The 13274-nt window shown below is 36.8% G+C and overlaps 1 protein-coding gene and 1 long non-coding RNA gene across 46 annotated transcripts in view; one reads left to right on the top strand and one right to left on the bottom strand.

The window, feature by feature from the left end:
- Window positions 1–745, top strand: part of LOC111196018 (scavenger receptor cysteine-rich type 1 protein M130) — a 39649-nt gene extending 38904 nt beyond the window's left edge. For all 45 annotated transcript variants that reach the window (XM_049463800.1, XM_049463824.1, XM_049463828.1 and 42 more), the window contains one exon: window positions 178–745. The gene's annotated coding sequence lies outside the window, so the exon portion shown is untranslated. The remainder of the gene's footprint in view (window positions 1–177) is intronic.
- Window positions 746–5949: 5204 nt separating this feature from the next.
- Window positions 5950–12710, bottom strand: LOC125781017 (uncharacterized). The gene is made up of 11 exons (XR_007424058.1): window positions 12290–12710; window positions 12018–12117; window positions 11692–11756; window positions 11550–11573; window positions 11368–11428; window positions 11199–11280; window positions 8805–9305; window positions 7758–7855; window positions 6895–6990; window positions 6724–6794; window positions 5950–6517 (listed from the first exon to the last, which is right to left on the bottom strand). It is a non-coding gene; the product is annotated as an uncharacterized LOC125781017 (long non-coding RNA).
- Window positions 12711–13274: the final 564 nt, after the last annotated feature.

Raw genomic sequence — 13274 nt, 5'->3', positions numbered from 1 at the left:
AAGCAGACACTGGCTTTGTTTACCTACCAGACCACTCTGGTTTTAGATTTTATATATAAAAATGCCAGGCCACTTAATTCATTAATTAGAATATTTTGATATTTTGTCCCCTCTCAGTTTAGTAAACATTACTGCTTTCAATGTAAAAGGATCTATAATGCTTTGATCCCAAAACAGGCTCTATCTGTCAAGGGAGGAACTGGACAACCCTCGTAAGTCCAAAACCTGGGACATCTACAAGGAGGACTTTGGTGTGACCGTGTCTTTCAGTGACCCTGCACTTATGTAGCAGACGACACTTGCTTGTGTATCTCAACTAAAACCCTTAAGCCCTGCACAAGGTCTAAATCTTTGCTCTAATGTAGGTTTTCACACACTTATAAAAGGTGAGTGATGTTTAGGGATTGGATTCGGGCATATTGTGCCCCTAAAGCTATAGCTATAGCTATATAACCTCAACTTTATGTCCATCCCCCATCTTCACTGTAAGAGCTTTTTACTGAGCCGTGCATACATCACAATATTATGCATTTGTTTGTCAAATGTTTTTTGTCTTTAAATGAAGACAAATGTTTGTGTCAGTTTAGCATATTATGCTTCCAAAATGTAAATCTTACTCTTTAAGCTTGAGTGTACATCAAATAAAGCAATCGAGGCTGCCACTGTGAAATGGTCAATGGTTATGTGTGCAGAAACATTTTTTTGTAGTACACATGTATTGAAATAAATACTAATGTCTCTGTAACACTTGTCTGTCTCTTTTTTGAATTAACAACTGATCTGGGTTGCTGAATTTCTGCAATTGTTTTTAAGGATAGATCTGAGTGACTTGTTTTTTTAGAAGTAAAAAGTCTGGTCTTACAGGTGGGCATGCAACTCTAAACTCTTTAGAATCAGCAGTTTTAGAGGTGACCTTTTTCAGAAGCGCTGTCAGTGCCATTCTCATATAAAAGGCTTAAAATCAAATCTCAAATGTGCAGCTTTTATAATAGTAAATAAAATAATGTACTATGTAATTGTGTAGAACACAAACACAAAATTTAATTCTAGAATTGATATACACTATCTGCTGCTGTCAGTACAAATGGATGGCTGGATCAAAAATCAGAGGGAAAATATTAAACTGGGGATTCACAAAAATGCTTTTTCTTAAGTTCTTAAGTTTATACTTAACTTAAGAGGTCTGTTTTGGTTATTTTTCTTAATGTTTATTTTGTACCAAAAAAATGGAATAATAATATATATACCTTTTATGATACACTCACATTTCAGTGCTTGGTTTGACTCTGTTTTTTTTTTTTTTTTTCCTAATGTTTTCTTAAGCCTTCACATCAGTGTATCAGCACTGGCATTCAGAGCCCCTTATTCACCATCGTACTCCATTGGACATTTCAGGGACAACAGCCTTTTTTACCCAATTATAAACACTCTTCTTGTAAAGGTTATCCAGACATAGGTAAAAAAAAAAAAAAAAAAAAAAAACAACAACAGTTGAACTACAAAGTATTGAAAGACTAGGATACTAAAAGCCAGTAATGTTAGCCCTGCTTTATTTGTCTCACTATCTTTATATATCAGTTGCTTTAAACATTATAATGTTAAGCATAATTTTATTTATAAATTTAAATAGAACAAAACATAAATGTTGTTTTAATAAACGTTAGCAATAAATAATCTCAAAATAACACATCTAAAATACAGCAGACTAATAGTTTAAACCATTAAACCCAGCCTTTCATTGAGCTGAGAGAAAATTAAGTGTGCTGTTCAATTTCCAACGTTAAGAAATGGGTTAGACAAGCTATACTAATGCACCATCCATAATCTCATCAGCAGTTCAGCTGTGACTTTTGGAAGAAACCAAAGTCAATGGAAAAGAGCGGGGGGGGGGGGTGTCTGAGATTTAATATAACAATATTATTTTAATATAACTGTTCATAGTTAATTATTATACTTACTCTGAATTACATAAGAGTGCTAGTAAAATAAATAAAAAAAAACATATATATATATATATATATATATATAAACATTTCGGGCACCGTAGCCCCCACACCTAGTTTTGAATGGTCGTGTCTCCCCCTCCCACTCAGTCAGTAACAACAAGACGGTCGCCCTTTTCTTCGGGATCTTCAGGGAGTTTGCAGGAGGTGTAATTTATGGGGAACAATCATTAATGTTGGGTTAAATAATCTAGTGTTTTTCACTCTGGTGCTGAAGGTCCGCTGCGCAGCTCTTTACTGTGTTTTCCTATTACTCTGTTTTCATTAAAAGCCCCTCAGTCTTAAAACAGCGGCAGTAAAACAGGCGGAGCGGTGGGCCTCCAGCAGCAGTAGTGATAACCCTGCCGGTGTAGAGTGGAGCAGCGCGAAGGGAGCTCTTTCAGTCCCGGTGAGTAATTTAGCTAGCTGGCTCTCGGTGAAGCGCGGTCTTATTATAATACTTAACTACAGCGTGGTGAGACTATTTAAACTGAAGCGTGTTAATGGCGAATAACGCTGTAAGGCTCTAAGGCTAGCGTAGCTCGCTAGCTCTAAGGCTAGCGAGCTACGGTGGAGCTGGCTAAGCTAATTAGCTTAGCCAGCTCCACCGTAGCTCGCTAGCCTTAGCTTCAGTTAGCCCGATTACCTGCAGCAGCTGCCCGTTCAGAAAAAAACCCACAACCAGCGCTGTTTAAGAGCTGCTTTACGAGCTTCTCTCCCAGCATAGGGTGTGCTTTTCTCAATCAGCAGCTGCTTTTAAACCACGCTGTAGTTTAGTAATAAGATCGCGCTTCACCGAGAGTTGAAACAGCCAGTTAAATTACCTAACAGGGCTGAAAGAGCTCCTCGGTTCTCCGGTCTAATTCGGTCTAAATAAACCCAAACACCTTTGGTTTATTTAGATTTAAGTTAGCAGTTTGTTCTCTCTAGACAAAAAACGAAAATAAGAATAAAATAAAATAAAAAACAATAAAAAAATAAATAAAAAAAAATAATAATAAAAATAAATAAATAAAAAATAAATAAATAAAATAAATAAATAAAAAATAATAATAATAATAAAAAAAAATAAAATAAAAAATAATATAAAAAAAAATAAGGGGGGCGCAGTCTGCGCATGCGCCAGATTTTGCGGCCGCGCATGCGCAGTAGACCGATTTTTTGCGGTCATCTGCGCATGCGCGGCCGCAAAATCTGGCGCATGCGCAGTGGACCGATTTTTTGCGGTCTTCTGCGCATGCGCGGCCGCAAAATCTGGCGCATGCGCAGTGGACCGATTTTTTGCGGTCTTCTGCGCATGCGCCAGATTTTGCGGCCGCGCATGCGCAGTAGACCGATTTTTGCGGTCTTCTGCGCATGCGCTAGATTTTGCGGCCGCGCATGCGCAGAAGACCGCAAAAATCGGTCTACTGCGCATGCGCTAGATTTTGCGGCCGCGCATGCGCAGTAGACCGATTTTTTGCGGTCTTCTGCGCATGCGCGGCCGCAAAATCTGGCGCATGCGCAGTGGACCGATTTTTTGCGGTCTTCTGCGCATGCGCGGCCGCAAAATCTAGCGCATGCGCAGATGACCGCAAAAAATCGGTCTACTGCGCATGCGCGGCCGCAAAATCTGGCGCATGCGCAGACTGCGCCCCCCTTATTTTTTTTTTATATTATTTTTTATTTTATTTTTTTTTATTATTATTATTTTTTTAATTTATTTTTTTTATTTATTTATTTTTATTATTATTATTTTTTTTTTAATTTATTTTTTTATTGTTTTTTATTTTATTTTATTCTTATTTTCGTTTTTTGTCTAGAGAGAACAAACTGCTAACTTAAATCTAAATAAACCAAAGGTGTTTGGGTTTATTTAGACCGAATTAGACCGGAGAACCGAGGAGCTCTTTCAGCCCTGTTAGGTAATTTAACTGGCTGTTTCAACTCTCGGTGAAGCGCGATCTTATTACTAAACTACAGCGTGGTTTAAAAGCAGCTGCTGATTGAGAAAAACACACCCTATGCTGGGAGAGAAGCTCGTAAAGCAGCTCTTAAACAGCGCTGGTTGTGGGTTTTTTTCTGAACGGGCAGCTGCTGCAGGTAATCGGGCTAACTGAAGCTAAGGCTAGCGAGCTACGGTGGAGCTGGCTAAGCTAATTAGCTTAGCCAGCTCCACCGTAGCTCGCTAGCCTTAGAGCTAGCGAGCTACGCTAGCCTTAGAGCCTTACAGCGTTATTCGCCATTAACACGCTTCAGTTTAAATAGTCTCACCACGCTGTAGTTAAGTATTATAATAAGACCGCGCTTCACCGAGAGCCAGCTAGCTAAATTACTCACCGGGACTGAAAGAGCTCCCTTCGCGCTGCTCCACTCTACACCGGCAGGGTTATCACTACTGCTGCTGGAGGCCCACCGCTCCGCCTGTTTTACTGCCGCTGTTTTAAGACTGAGGGGCTTTTAATGAAAACAGAGTAATAGGAAAACACAGTAAAGAGCTGCGCAGCGGACCTTCAGCACCAGAGTGAAAAACACTAGATTATTTAACCCAACATTAATGATTGTTCCCCATAAATTACACCTCCTGCAAACTCCCTGAAGATCCCGAAGAAAAGGGCGACCGTCTTGTTGTTACTGACTGAGTGGGAGGGGGAGACACGACCATTCAAAACTAGGTGTGGGGGCTACGGTGCCCGAAATGTTTATATATATATATATATATATATATATATGTTTTTTTTTATTTATTTTACTAGCACTCTTATGTAATTCAGAGTAAGTATAATAATTAACTATGAACAGTTATATTAAAATAATATTGTTATATTAAATCTCAGACACCCCCCCCCCCCGCTCTTTTCCATTGACTTTGGTTTCTTCCAAAAGTCACAGCTGAACTGCTGATGAGATTATGGATGGTGCATTAGTATAGCTTGTCTAACCCATTTCTTAACGTTGGAAATTGAACAGCACACTTAATTTTCTCTCAGCTCAATGAAAGGCTGGGTTTAATGGTTTAAACTATTAGTCTGCTGTATTTTAGATGTGTTATTTTGAGATTATTTATTGCTAACGTTTATTAAAACAACATTTATGTTTTGTTCTATTTAAATTTATAAATAAAATTATGCTTAACATTATAATGTTTAAAGCAACTGATATATAAAGATAGTGAGACAAATAAAGCAGGGCTAACATTACTGGCTTTTAGTATCCTAGTCTTTCAATACTTTGTAGTTCAACTGTTGTTGTTTTTTTTTTTTTTTTTTTTTTTTACCTATGTCTGGATAACTTTTACAAGAAGAGTGTTTATAATTGGGTAAAAAAGGCTGTTGTCCCTGAAATGTCCAATGGAGTACGATGGTGAATAAGGGGCTCTGAATGCCAGTGCTGATACACTGATGTGAAGGCTTAAGAAAACATTAGGAAAAAAAAAAAAAAAAACAGAGTCAAACCAAGCACTGAAATGTGAGTGTATCATAAAAGGTATATATATTATTATTCCATTTTTTTGGTACAAAATAAACATTAAGAAAAATAACCAAAACAGACCTCTTAAGTTAAGTATAAACTTAAGAACTTAAGAAAAAGCATTTTTGTGAATCCCCAGTTTAATATTTTCCCTCTGATTTTTGATCCAGCCATCCATTTGTACTGACAGCAGCAGATAGTGTATATCAATTCTAGAATTAAATTTTGTGTTTGTGTTCTACACAATTACATAGTACATTATTTTATTTACTATTATAAAAGCTGCACATTTGAGATTTGATTTTAAGCCTTTTATATGAGAATGGCACTGACAGCGCTTCTGAAAAAGGTCACCTCTAAAACTGCTGATTCTAAAGAGTTTAGAGTTGCATGCCCACCTGTAAGACCAGACTTTTTACTTCTAAAAAAACAAGTCACTCAGATCTATCCTTAAAAACAATTGCAGAAATTCAGCAACCCAGATCAGTTGTTAATTCAAAAAAGAGACAGACAAGTGTTACAGAGACATTAGTATTTATTTCAATACATGTGTACTACAAAAAAATGTTTCTGCACACATAACCATTGACCATTTCACAGTGGCAGCCTCGATTGCTTTATTTGATGTACACTCAAGCTTAAAGAGTAAGATTTACATTTTGGAAGCATAATATGCTAAACTGACACAAACATTTGTCTTCATTTAAAGACAAAAAACATTTGACAAACAAATGCATAATATTGTGATGTATGCACGGCTCAGTAAAAAGCTCTTACAGTGAAGATGGGGGATGGACATAAAGTTGAGGTTATATAGCTATAGCTATAGCTTTAGGGGCACAATATGCCCGAATCCAATCCCTAAACATCACTCACCTTTTATAAGTGTGTGAAAACCTACATTAGAGCAAAGATTTAGACCTTGTGCAGGGCTTAAGGGTTTTAGTTGAGATACACAAGCAAGTGTCGTCTGCTACATAAGTGCAGGGTCACTGAAAGACACGGTCACACCAAAGTCCTCCTTGTAGATGTCCCAGGTTTTGGACTTACGAGGGTTGTCCAGTTCCTCCCTTGACAGATAGAGCCTGTTTTGGGATCAAAGCATTATAGATCCTTTTACATTGAAAGCAGTAATGTTTACTAAACTGAGAGGGGACAAAATATCAAAATATTCTAATTAATGAATTAAGTGGCCTGGCATTTTTATATATAAAATCTAAAACCAGAGTGGTCTGGTAGGTAAACAAAGCCAGTGTCTGCTTCTGAGGACAATGGACAGCAAAAACCTCACCTGTTGTTCTCTACAAATGAAGTGTTGAACCAGAAATAGAAAGGATAGTCCTCATACCCCTTTGGAAGACCCTGGGCATAGAGAACAATAGAGAAAAAACATTTTGCCAAACAACTGGAAAAAACGATGTCCATAAAATCATTCTTACGTTACAATAGATTGGGAACTTACAGCCCTGGATTCAAACATGACCTTAACATCACCACAAACCACTGGCCCTTCCTGAAAGCTGATCACCCCGGCATTGTTTTCAGTATCTGGGAACAGCTGGTAAAATATGAGAACACAGTATATGAGCGAACAGTAAAATAAACACAAAGGAACATAAGACAAACATCTGAAAGACCTTTCCCAACAATTACAATGTGATTTATGTTTTAGTGGGCTGCTACTGTCTTTAAAGGTTCAATATTATGAGCTTATTGAATATTTAAAAGTTGTTCTTTAGTACATATTTAAAATATGATTTGGGGTTAAGATGATACCGATTCACAAACGCTTTCACTAGTGTATGTATGTACAAAATCTTTTAATAGTGTATGTAAGGCTGTTTTTTCACACTATAGTTTGTTTGCTCCGGTCCAAGTCAGGTAATTAATTGATTCTCTTGGAGCATTTCCCTCATGGTTTGTTGTTTTAACAGAGGATAAAATTCAAGCTCATGTTCTCATCACAAACCAACCAATTCAGAGTTCAGACCAACAGTTCTCAGCAGTCTCATTGCAGTTGTGATTACTGTACTCATCCATGTCCAAACAAACAGCACTACACGTAAATATGAACAGTTTATTTTGACAAATAAAAAAAGTAGGTGTGAAATCACCCTAAACTACTAAATCATTTAGGGGTTGTGGGATTAGCCCACTTCACATGTCTGTTCTGGATATGCCATATAGCTCTGGTTTTAATTAGGAAACCACTGTGTTTAAGGTTCACAGTTTTTCACTTTTTTGTACTGAAACTACTCTTGTCATTTGACTATGAGGAAGTAAATACAGTTTTATACTGTAGAAAACCTTTAAAAGTTAGCTTACCCTACAGTTCGTCTGCGTGGCACAGACACACTGGAACACCTGCTCTCTTTTCACTATGATCCGCACCTTCAGATCACTGCCATTGCCCTTTCCCACACCTGCACAACAAACACAGCAATGCCCAGGAGCATTAAATTACATAACCAATACACATAACAGTGCAGTCACTCTGAAAGGAGCAGACTGACTGCAGATTTTAATTGGAACTACACAGGAAACAGCCCCTAAACATACACTGCCCCCCAAAAGTACTTGATAAGTCAGTCTCATTTCTTTATTTCTGCTTTAGACTGAAAACAAATTGGGTTTGACATTAAAAGATGAATTGGAGACAAAAGGTCAACAATTCAGCTTTTGTCCGAACTTACCAATTTGTCTTCAATATTCATCTTTAAATTATATTTTTGTTACACCAAAATGTTTTCACTAGAGCAGAAGAAAAAAAAAAATCAATTGGCCTCAGTGTTTCAATACTTTTGTAGGAGAGTGCAGACATACAGCTCTGGGAAAAAAAGAAACCACTTAAAAATCTAATTGAAAACCTCTGGAATATAATCAAGAGGAAGATGGATAATCTCAAGCCATCAAACCAAACTGAACTGCTTGAATTTTTGCACCAGGAATGGCATAAACTTATCCAAAAGCAGTGTGTAAGACTGGTGGAGGAGAACATGCCAAGATGCATGAAAACCATTTTTTCCCCAGAGCTGTATGTTTAACTACTTGGTCTCAGTCTTCAACTGAGCACAGCAGAAACAAAAGGAGCAGTTCTGACACACTGAATATATACATACACATTCACCTCACCTCAGGAGAAATACAGTACCTGCGCACTCTCAAACTAAACGCTGTCAATCAACCATGTACACACCATCGTACCCGTGAAAAAAAAACCTCCTCAGCTAAAATGAATAAGTGAATCCAGTTTGGATATGGCTTTAGACATTCGGCTGAACAACTATGGTGATGGGTTAACCTAAAAATCAAATCAAATACATATAGAAAACATTGATGATGTCTTTAAATCAGTGAAAACTTCAGCATCACCTTTGCCTCCTTTGCAGTGGATGGCAATGACATTCCCTCAAACTGGCAGTGTAGTTCAACATGTCACTGAGAACACAATAACACAAAGTTCAATATGTGAATAAGAGCTTAGGTTCTCTGCCCAAACCCAACCCAAGGTCTGACCTGGCTCGAGATTTCCCACCACTTTCCTCAGGTTCCTCGGGCTAAAGAAAATAATATAGTTATAAGTTATTTTCATTTTATATAAAGCTATGAATCAAAATATAGCAGAAACAAATCAAACTGTTTTTAAAAAAAAGTTGCACAAGTGCAAAGTGCACACTGTCCATATTACGCACTTCACCTGCCGCTGCGCTTTCCTCCAAATGTGCTGGCTGCTTGGCAATGCTGCATCAGCAGCAGCTCGAAAAGAAGCGGTGGCTGACTTCACATGTATCGGAGAAAGAGTGTGCTAGTCTTCATCCTCCTGGTGTGTTGGGGCATTACTAGTGATAGGGGGAGTCCTAACGAGTGGGTTGGCTGTGTAAATTGGGGAGAAAATGGGAAAAAATTATAAATAAAATTATAAAATAATTTATTTTCTTTTCTTAAACCATGTTATATTATACTAGATTAGAGGAAAGTCATTCAGACATTGTTGTAGCCTAATGTTTAGGCCTTTGGATCATTGTTTGCATTGTTCATGTTATAATCTTTTGGAGATCTGTTCCTAATAATTAATAATATTTTTCTTAAATAATAGGTCTTATTCATTCTTCACTCATTCTAAACAGAACGAAAATGTTTTTTAAAAGCTCAGTTTTAATGCTCTACTTACTCAAAAAAGGTCAGGTTTAATTCGGGCTTTGGCTCAAAATGACAGTGTATGGGGCAGGTTGGGTCGAGCTCTAATGTGAATCCTTATACTGCATTCCATCTGAAGTAGGAATTCAGAACTGGAAATTTCCAAGTTCTAAGTAGAACATTTCAACTGGAATAAACCCACAAGTTCAGAACGCAAGATGGCTGCACCAAACATCAACAGTAGTAAAAGCAGTAGTATTTTACGTTTCATTAGCACGTCTAGCTGTTCATGTTTCCATTGTGTGTGTGAATGTGCGTCTGGTATCGCTGACAATGCAAAAAATTATAACCTGGGACATATAATGTGGGACATTTTTTGGTTACATTTGCTATAAAACACTGGTACATGATTAATAATTAAGTTGTAGTAAACATGAAAGTCTTTAGCTTATTTTATAATTCCCTCTGGAAAAAAAGAAAACAAGGGTAAAATATGTATACACATGTAGATTACAAATAGTGTTAACCTATAAATTTAAATTATTTTCTGTGCCTTTTCTATATTTTCGCAGCACATTTTAATGACCATAGCGTGTTTAAAACATCAGAGTAGACAAGAATGTATATCAAAACTGATTATAGTAGGCCTATATTTACATTAAATATATTTAAATAATTAAAAAAAAACATTTATTTAAGCAATGCTAAGACATAATCTTCAATAATAAAATGTGTCAAATTCTGAGCGCTCCATAATGTAGGGCTAAATTACTTCACTCTGCACTGATGTATTAATCAGCTCAGGCCCATTTCAAACACTGATAAACATTTCTAATGTTTAACCTGTAAACAGTATTTCACACTTTCATCAAACATGATATAGAATCTTCTGTTTAAAACTTTGAACAGAATCAATTTTTAAATAAACTAATTTGGCATATATCTGGCTGTCAGGGAATATGTTTAGGTTGTGTCTATATTGTGTAGATTCTTTATTTTTTAACAGCTTTTAAATGCATCTGTTTAAATGTTGCCTTCTTGTCACCATTACTGGTAATTTACTTGCATATATAACCAATATGCTTCCCAAAGAGTGGAAGAGAGCAAGAGCTTAATTACAGCCTAAACACCTAGATTTTTCTCTGTGAATTTACAGTTATATTCCATCTGAAACTCCAATCAAGTTATCAAATTATTTTTTAAATAGCTTTTCTCAGTCGATAAACAGAGTCGATAAACGGAGTCGATAAACAGAGTCAATAAATGGAAACACAAAGATCACAAAGAGTAAATTTGACTTTGACTTTGTTTTTTTTTTTGTTTTTTTTTTCCAAAACTTATCCAGGCCTGAAAATGACTATTTTCAAGTTCCTTGACTTTTCCAGGTTTTTCATGACCCTGTTCCACAGTGCTTCATATACACCTCAATAATAGCTAGTTATGTACAGGTGCAAGTTTCACTTATAGGGTAAGACATTTTTTCGACATATTTTGTACAGTTATTTTAACAGAACGTTGTCGACTCAGGTGTGAAGTTATTCCCAGCTCCAACATCCAACATAAAAGCTAAATGGAACACAACGTTAACGGCAGAAGAAGCATTTGAGTAAAGTGCTGCTCATTACTTACTCTAATGACGGTACGTTATGGTCGTCAATCATCACTCGTTGCACTCTGTAATGGAAGAACAGTGGATCGTAGCCTTTTTGACCTGAAACAAGACCAAAGCTATGCTCAGCACCACTCATTTATTGAGTGTCTCCAGCAATATAATATAATATTATATGATCTAACTTACTGCAGAGATTGTAAACTCTGTAATGATCGGGATGCTTTGTGTCCAGAAATATGGCAGCTTCCTAAATACAGCAAATTGTAACATTGTTACATAAAAATCTGTTTAAATCAATAATTCAGCTAAAATAATTGCCTTCTACAGACTTTTCAGTTTTATTTTATTTTCTTAATTGTTAAGCTTACTTTTATGGGATTTCTGTAGAGTGCCTGCTTTCCAGGTGAGGGAAAAGACATGGCAACAAACATTATTAACTATTGGATCCCAAACCATAAGCAGAAAATCTAGATTCAAATAAGATTACATAATTAGGTAAAGCATCCCAACCTGTGACATAGGTGAGATCCAATTCAAATCCATCCTTTTTGTTACCGCCTTTTGTTCTCAGATACCTGCAAGATTCACAAATGCCACAAATCAGCATACAAACAGTAACTTGGGTGTATTTTAAAAGGTTTTGATGGATTTTAATAATTTTCCAACCTATTTCTAAATACATCAAAATGTTTAATTTTTTTATTTAATTCTCTCTGAATCATGATGAAATAATCAAACTGTAATTAAGTTTAACATTTCATTAGAATCTATATGAATAATTGATATAATTTAATTAAAATAAAAGAATGATGGCCAGCACCCATTTAGATCCTCACCTTTCTTCTAGTGACCTTCTCCAGATCTTTCTTCTGAGAGGCCAGACGAAAGACACGCACCAGGATAACTATCCTCAAAGCCCTCAGGAAGCTCACCACCCTGTTAATGATAGAGAAAATCACATGAATAGCTAAGAAAGAACAACATGTAGATGAATAGTTTACCACATCATCTGAACACAGCATTTGTTCTTTGCACTGTATGATAATTTAATGATGAATGGACTAATCTGCGTCATGAAGTAGCTCCGTAAATTAGCAAACTAACTTACATAGCTAAGCTGTTTTGGTTCTACTGTCCCCAAACGCCCCATAAACTCGAGCCACGAGACTCATATAGCTTTCATTGCCAAGATTTTACCTGCTATCACTAAAGATTAATAAGATAAATACACGTTAGCCCTGTAAATCCACCTAACGTGCAAATGATCTTAACGCCAGCACGAACGAGTAACGGATTAGTAAACACGCAGGTAACCCTCGCTGTTTCTGAAAGAAAACTTCTCCTCTGTCTCTGTTTATACAGCGATGGTTTGGGTTTAAAGCTGGGTTTGTTGTGCTGGATATTTGCTGCAATATTATGAACTGAGATCAACCAGTGCTAACCAGTGACTTTAAAAAACAAATAAACACAGCTGTTACTGGACTGAAGGGGTTTTAAATATATTGTAGCGTCCGCCTGGACTCTGAAAGAAGGACCGAGTAGGCAGTTTAAAAAAGTCGCTTTATTGACTTAACTTAGAACACAGGTTGCTGTAGGCCGCAACCACGCCGAAAAATTAGTGTTGTGTCGTTCATGAACGAATCATTTGAGTGAACGAACTGAATCCAATCACTTCCCCAGCTGATTCGTTAATTTCTCAGTTCAGTAGTTAAGCTCAGCAGCGACCCCACAGGCCGGCAGGGGAACTGCTGTGTGGTCTATGAATCACTGAATCACCGGCGAATCTGGTGGCGGAGACTCTCATTGCGAGGAAACTTGCTCAATGCTCAGTGATTCGGTCACTCACTGAACTGTTATCAGGGCTGGTGCTCTCGAGAAAGAAAAACAAGGTTGAGGCCTGGTAATAGTAATAATAACGTATATTGTTATCGTGGTTATTTTTTTATAATATTATTACTATTAGTAATAATAGTTGTATAACAAGCATATTCATAACCAATAGACAAAGTTTCTGAAGTAAAGGGCATAAGGCCACCTTTATCATGATGATCCTGTTTGGATTTAATTTGTTCTGCACCCACAACAGTGAGCGT

This window comes from Astyanax mexicanus, chromosome 14, assembly GCF_023375975.1.
Source record: "Astyanax mexicanus isolate ESR-SI-001 chromosome 14, AstMex3_surface, whole genome shotgun sequence".
Taxonomy (NCBI): Eukaryota; Metazoa; Chordata; class Actinopteri; order Characiformes; family Acestrorhamphidae; genus Astyanax; species Astyanax mexicanus.
The sequence above is the reverse complement of the archived record's forward strand: the minus strand, read 5'-3'. Positions and strand labels throughout refer to the sequence as shown.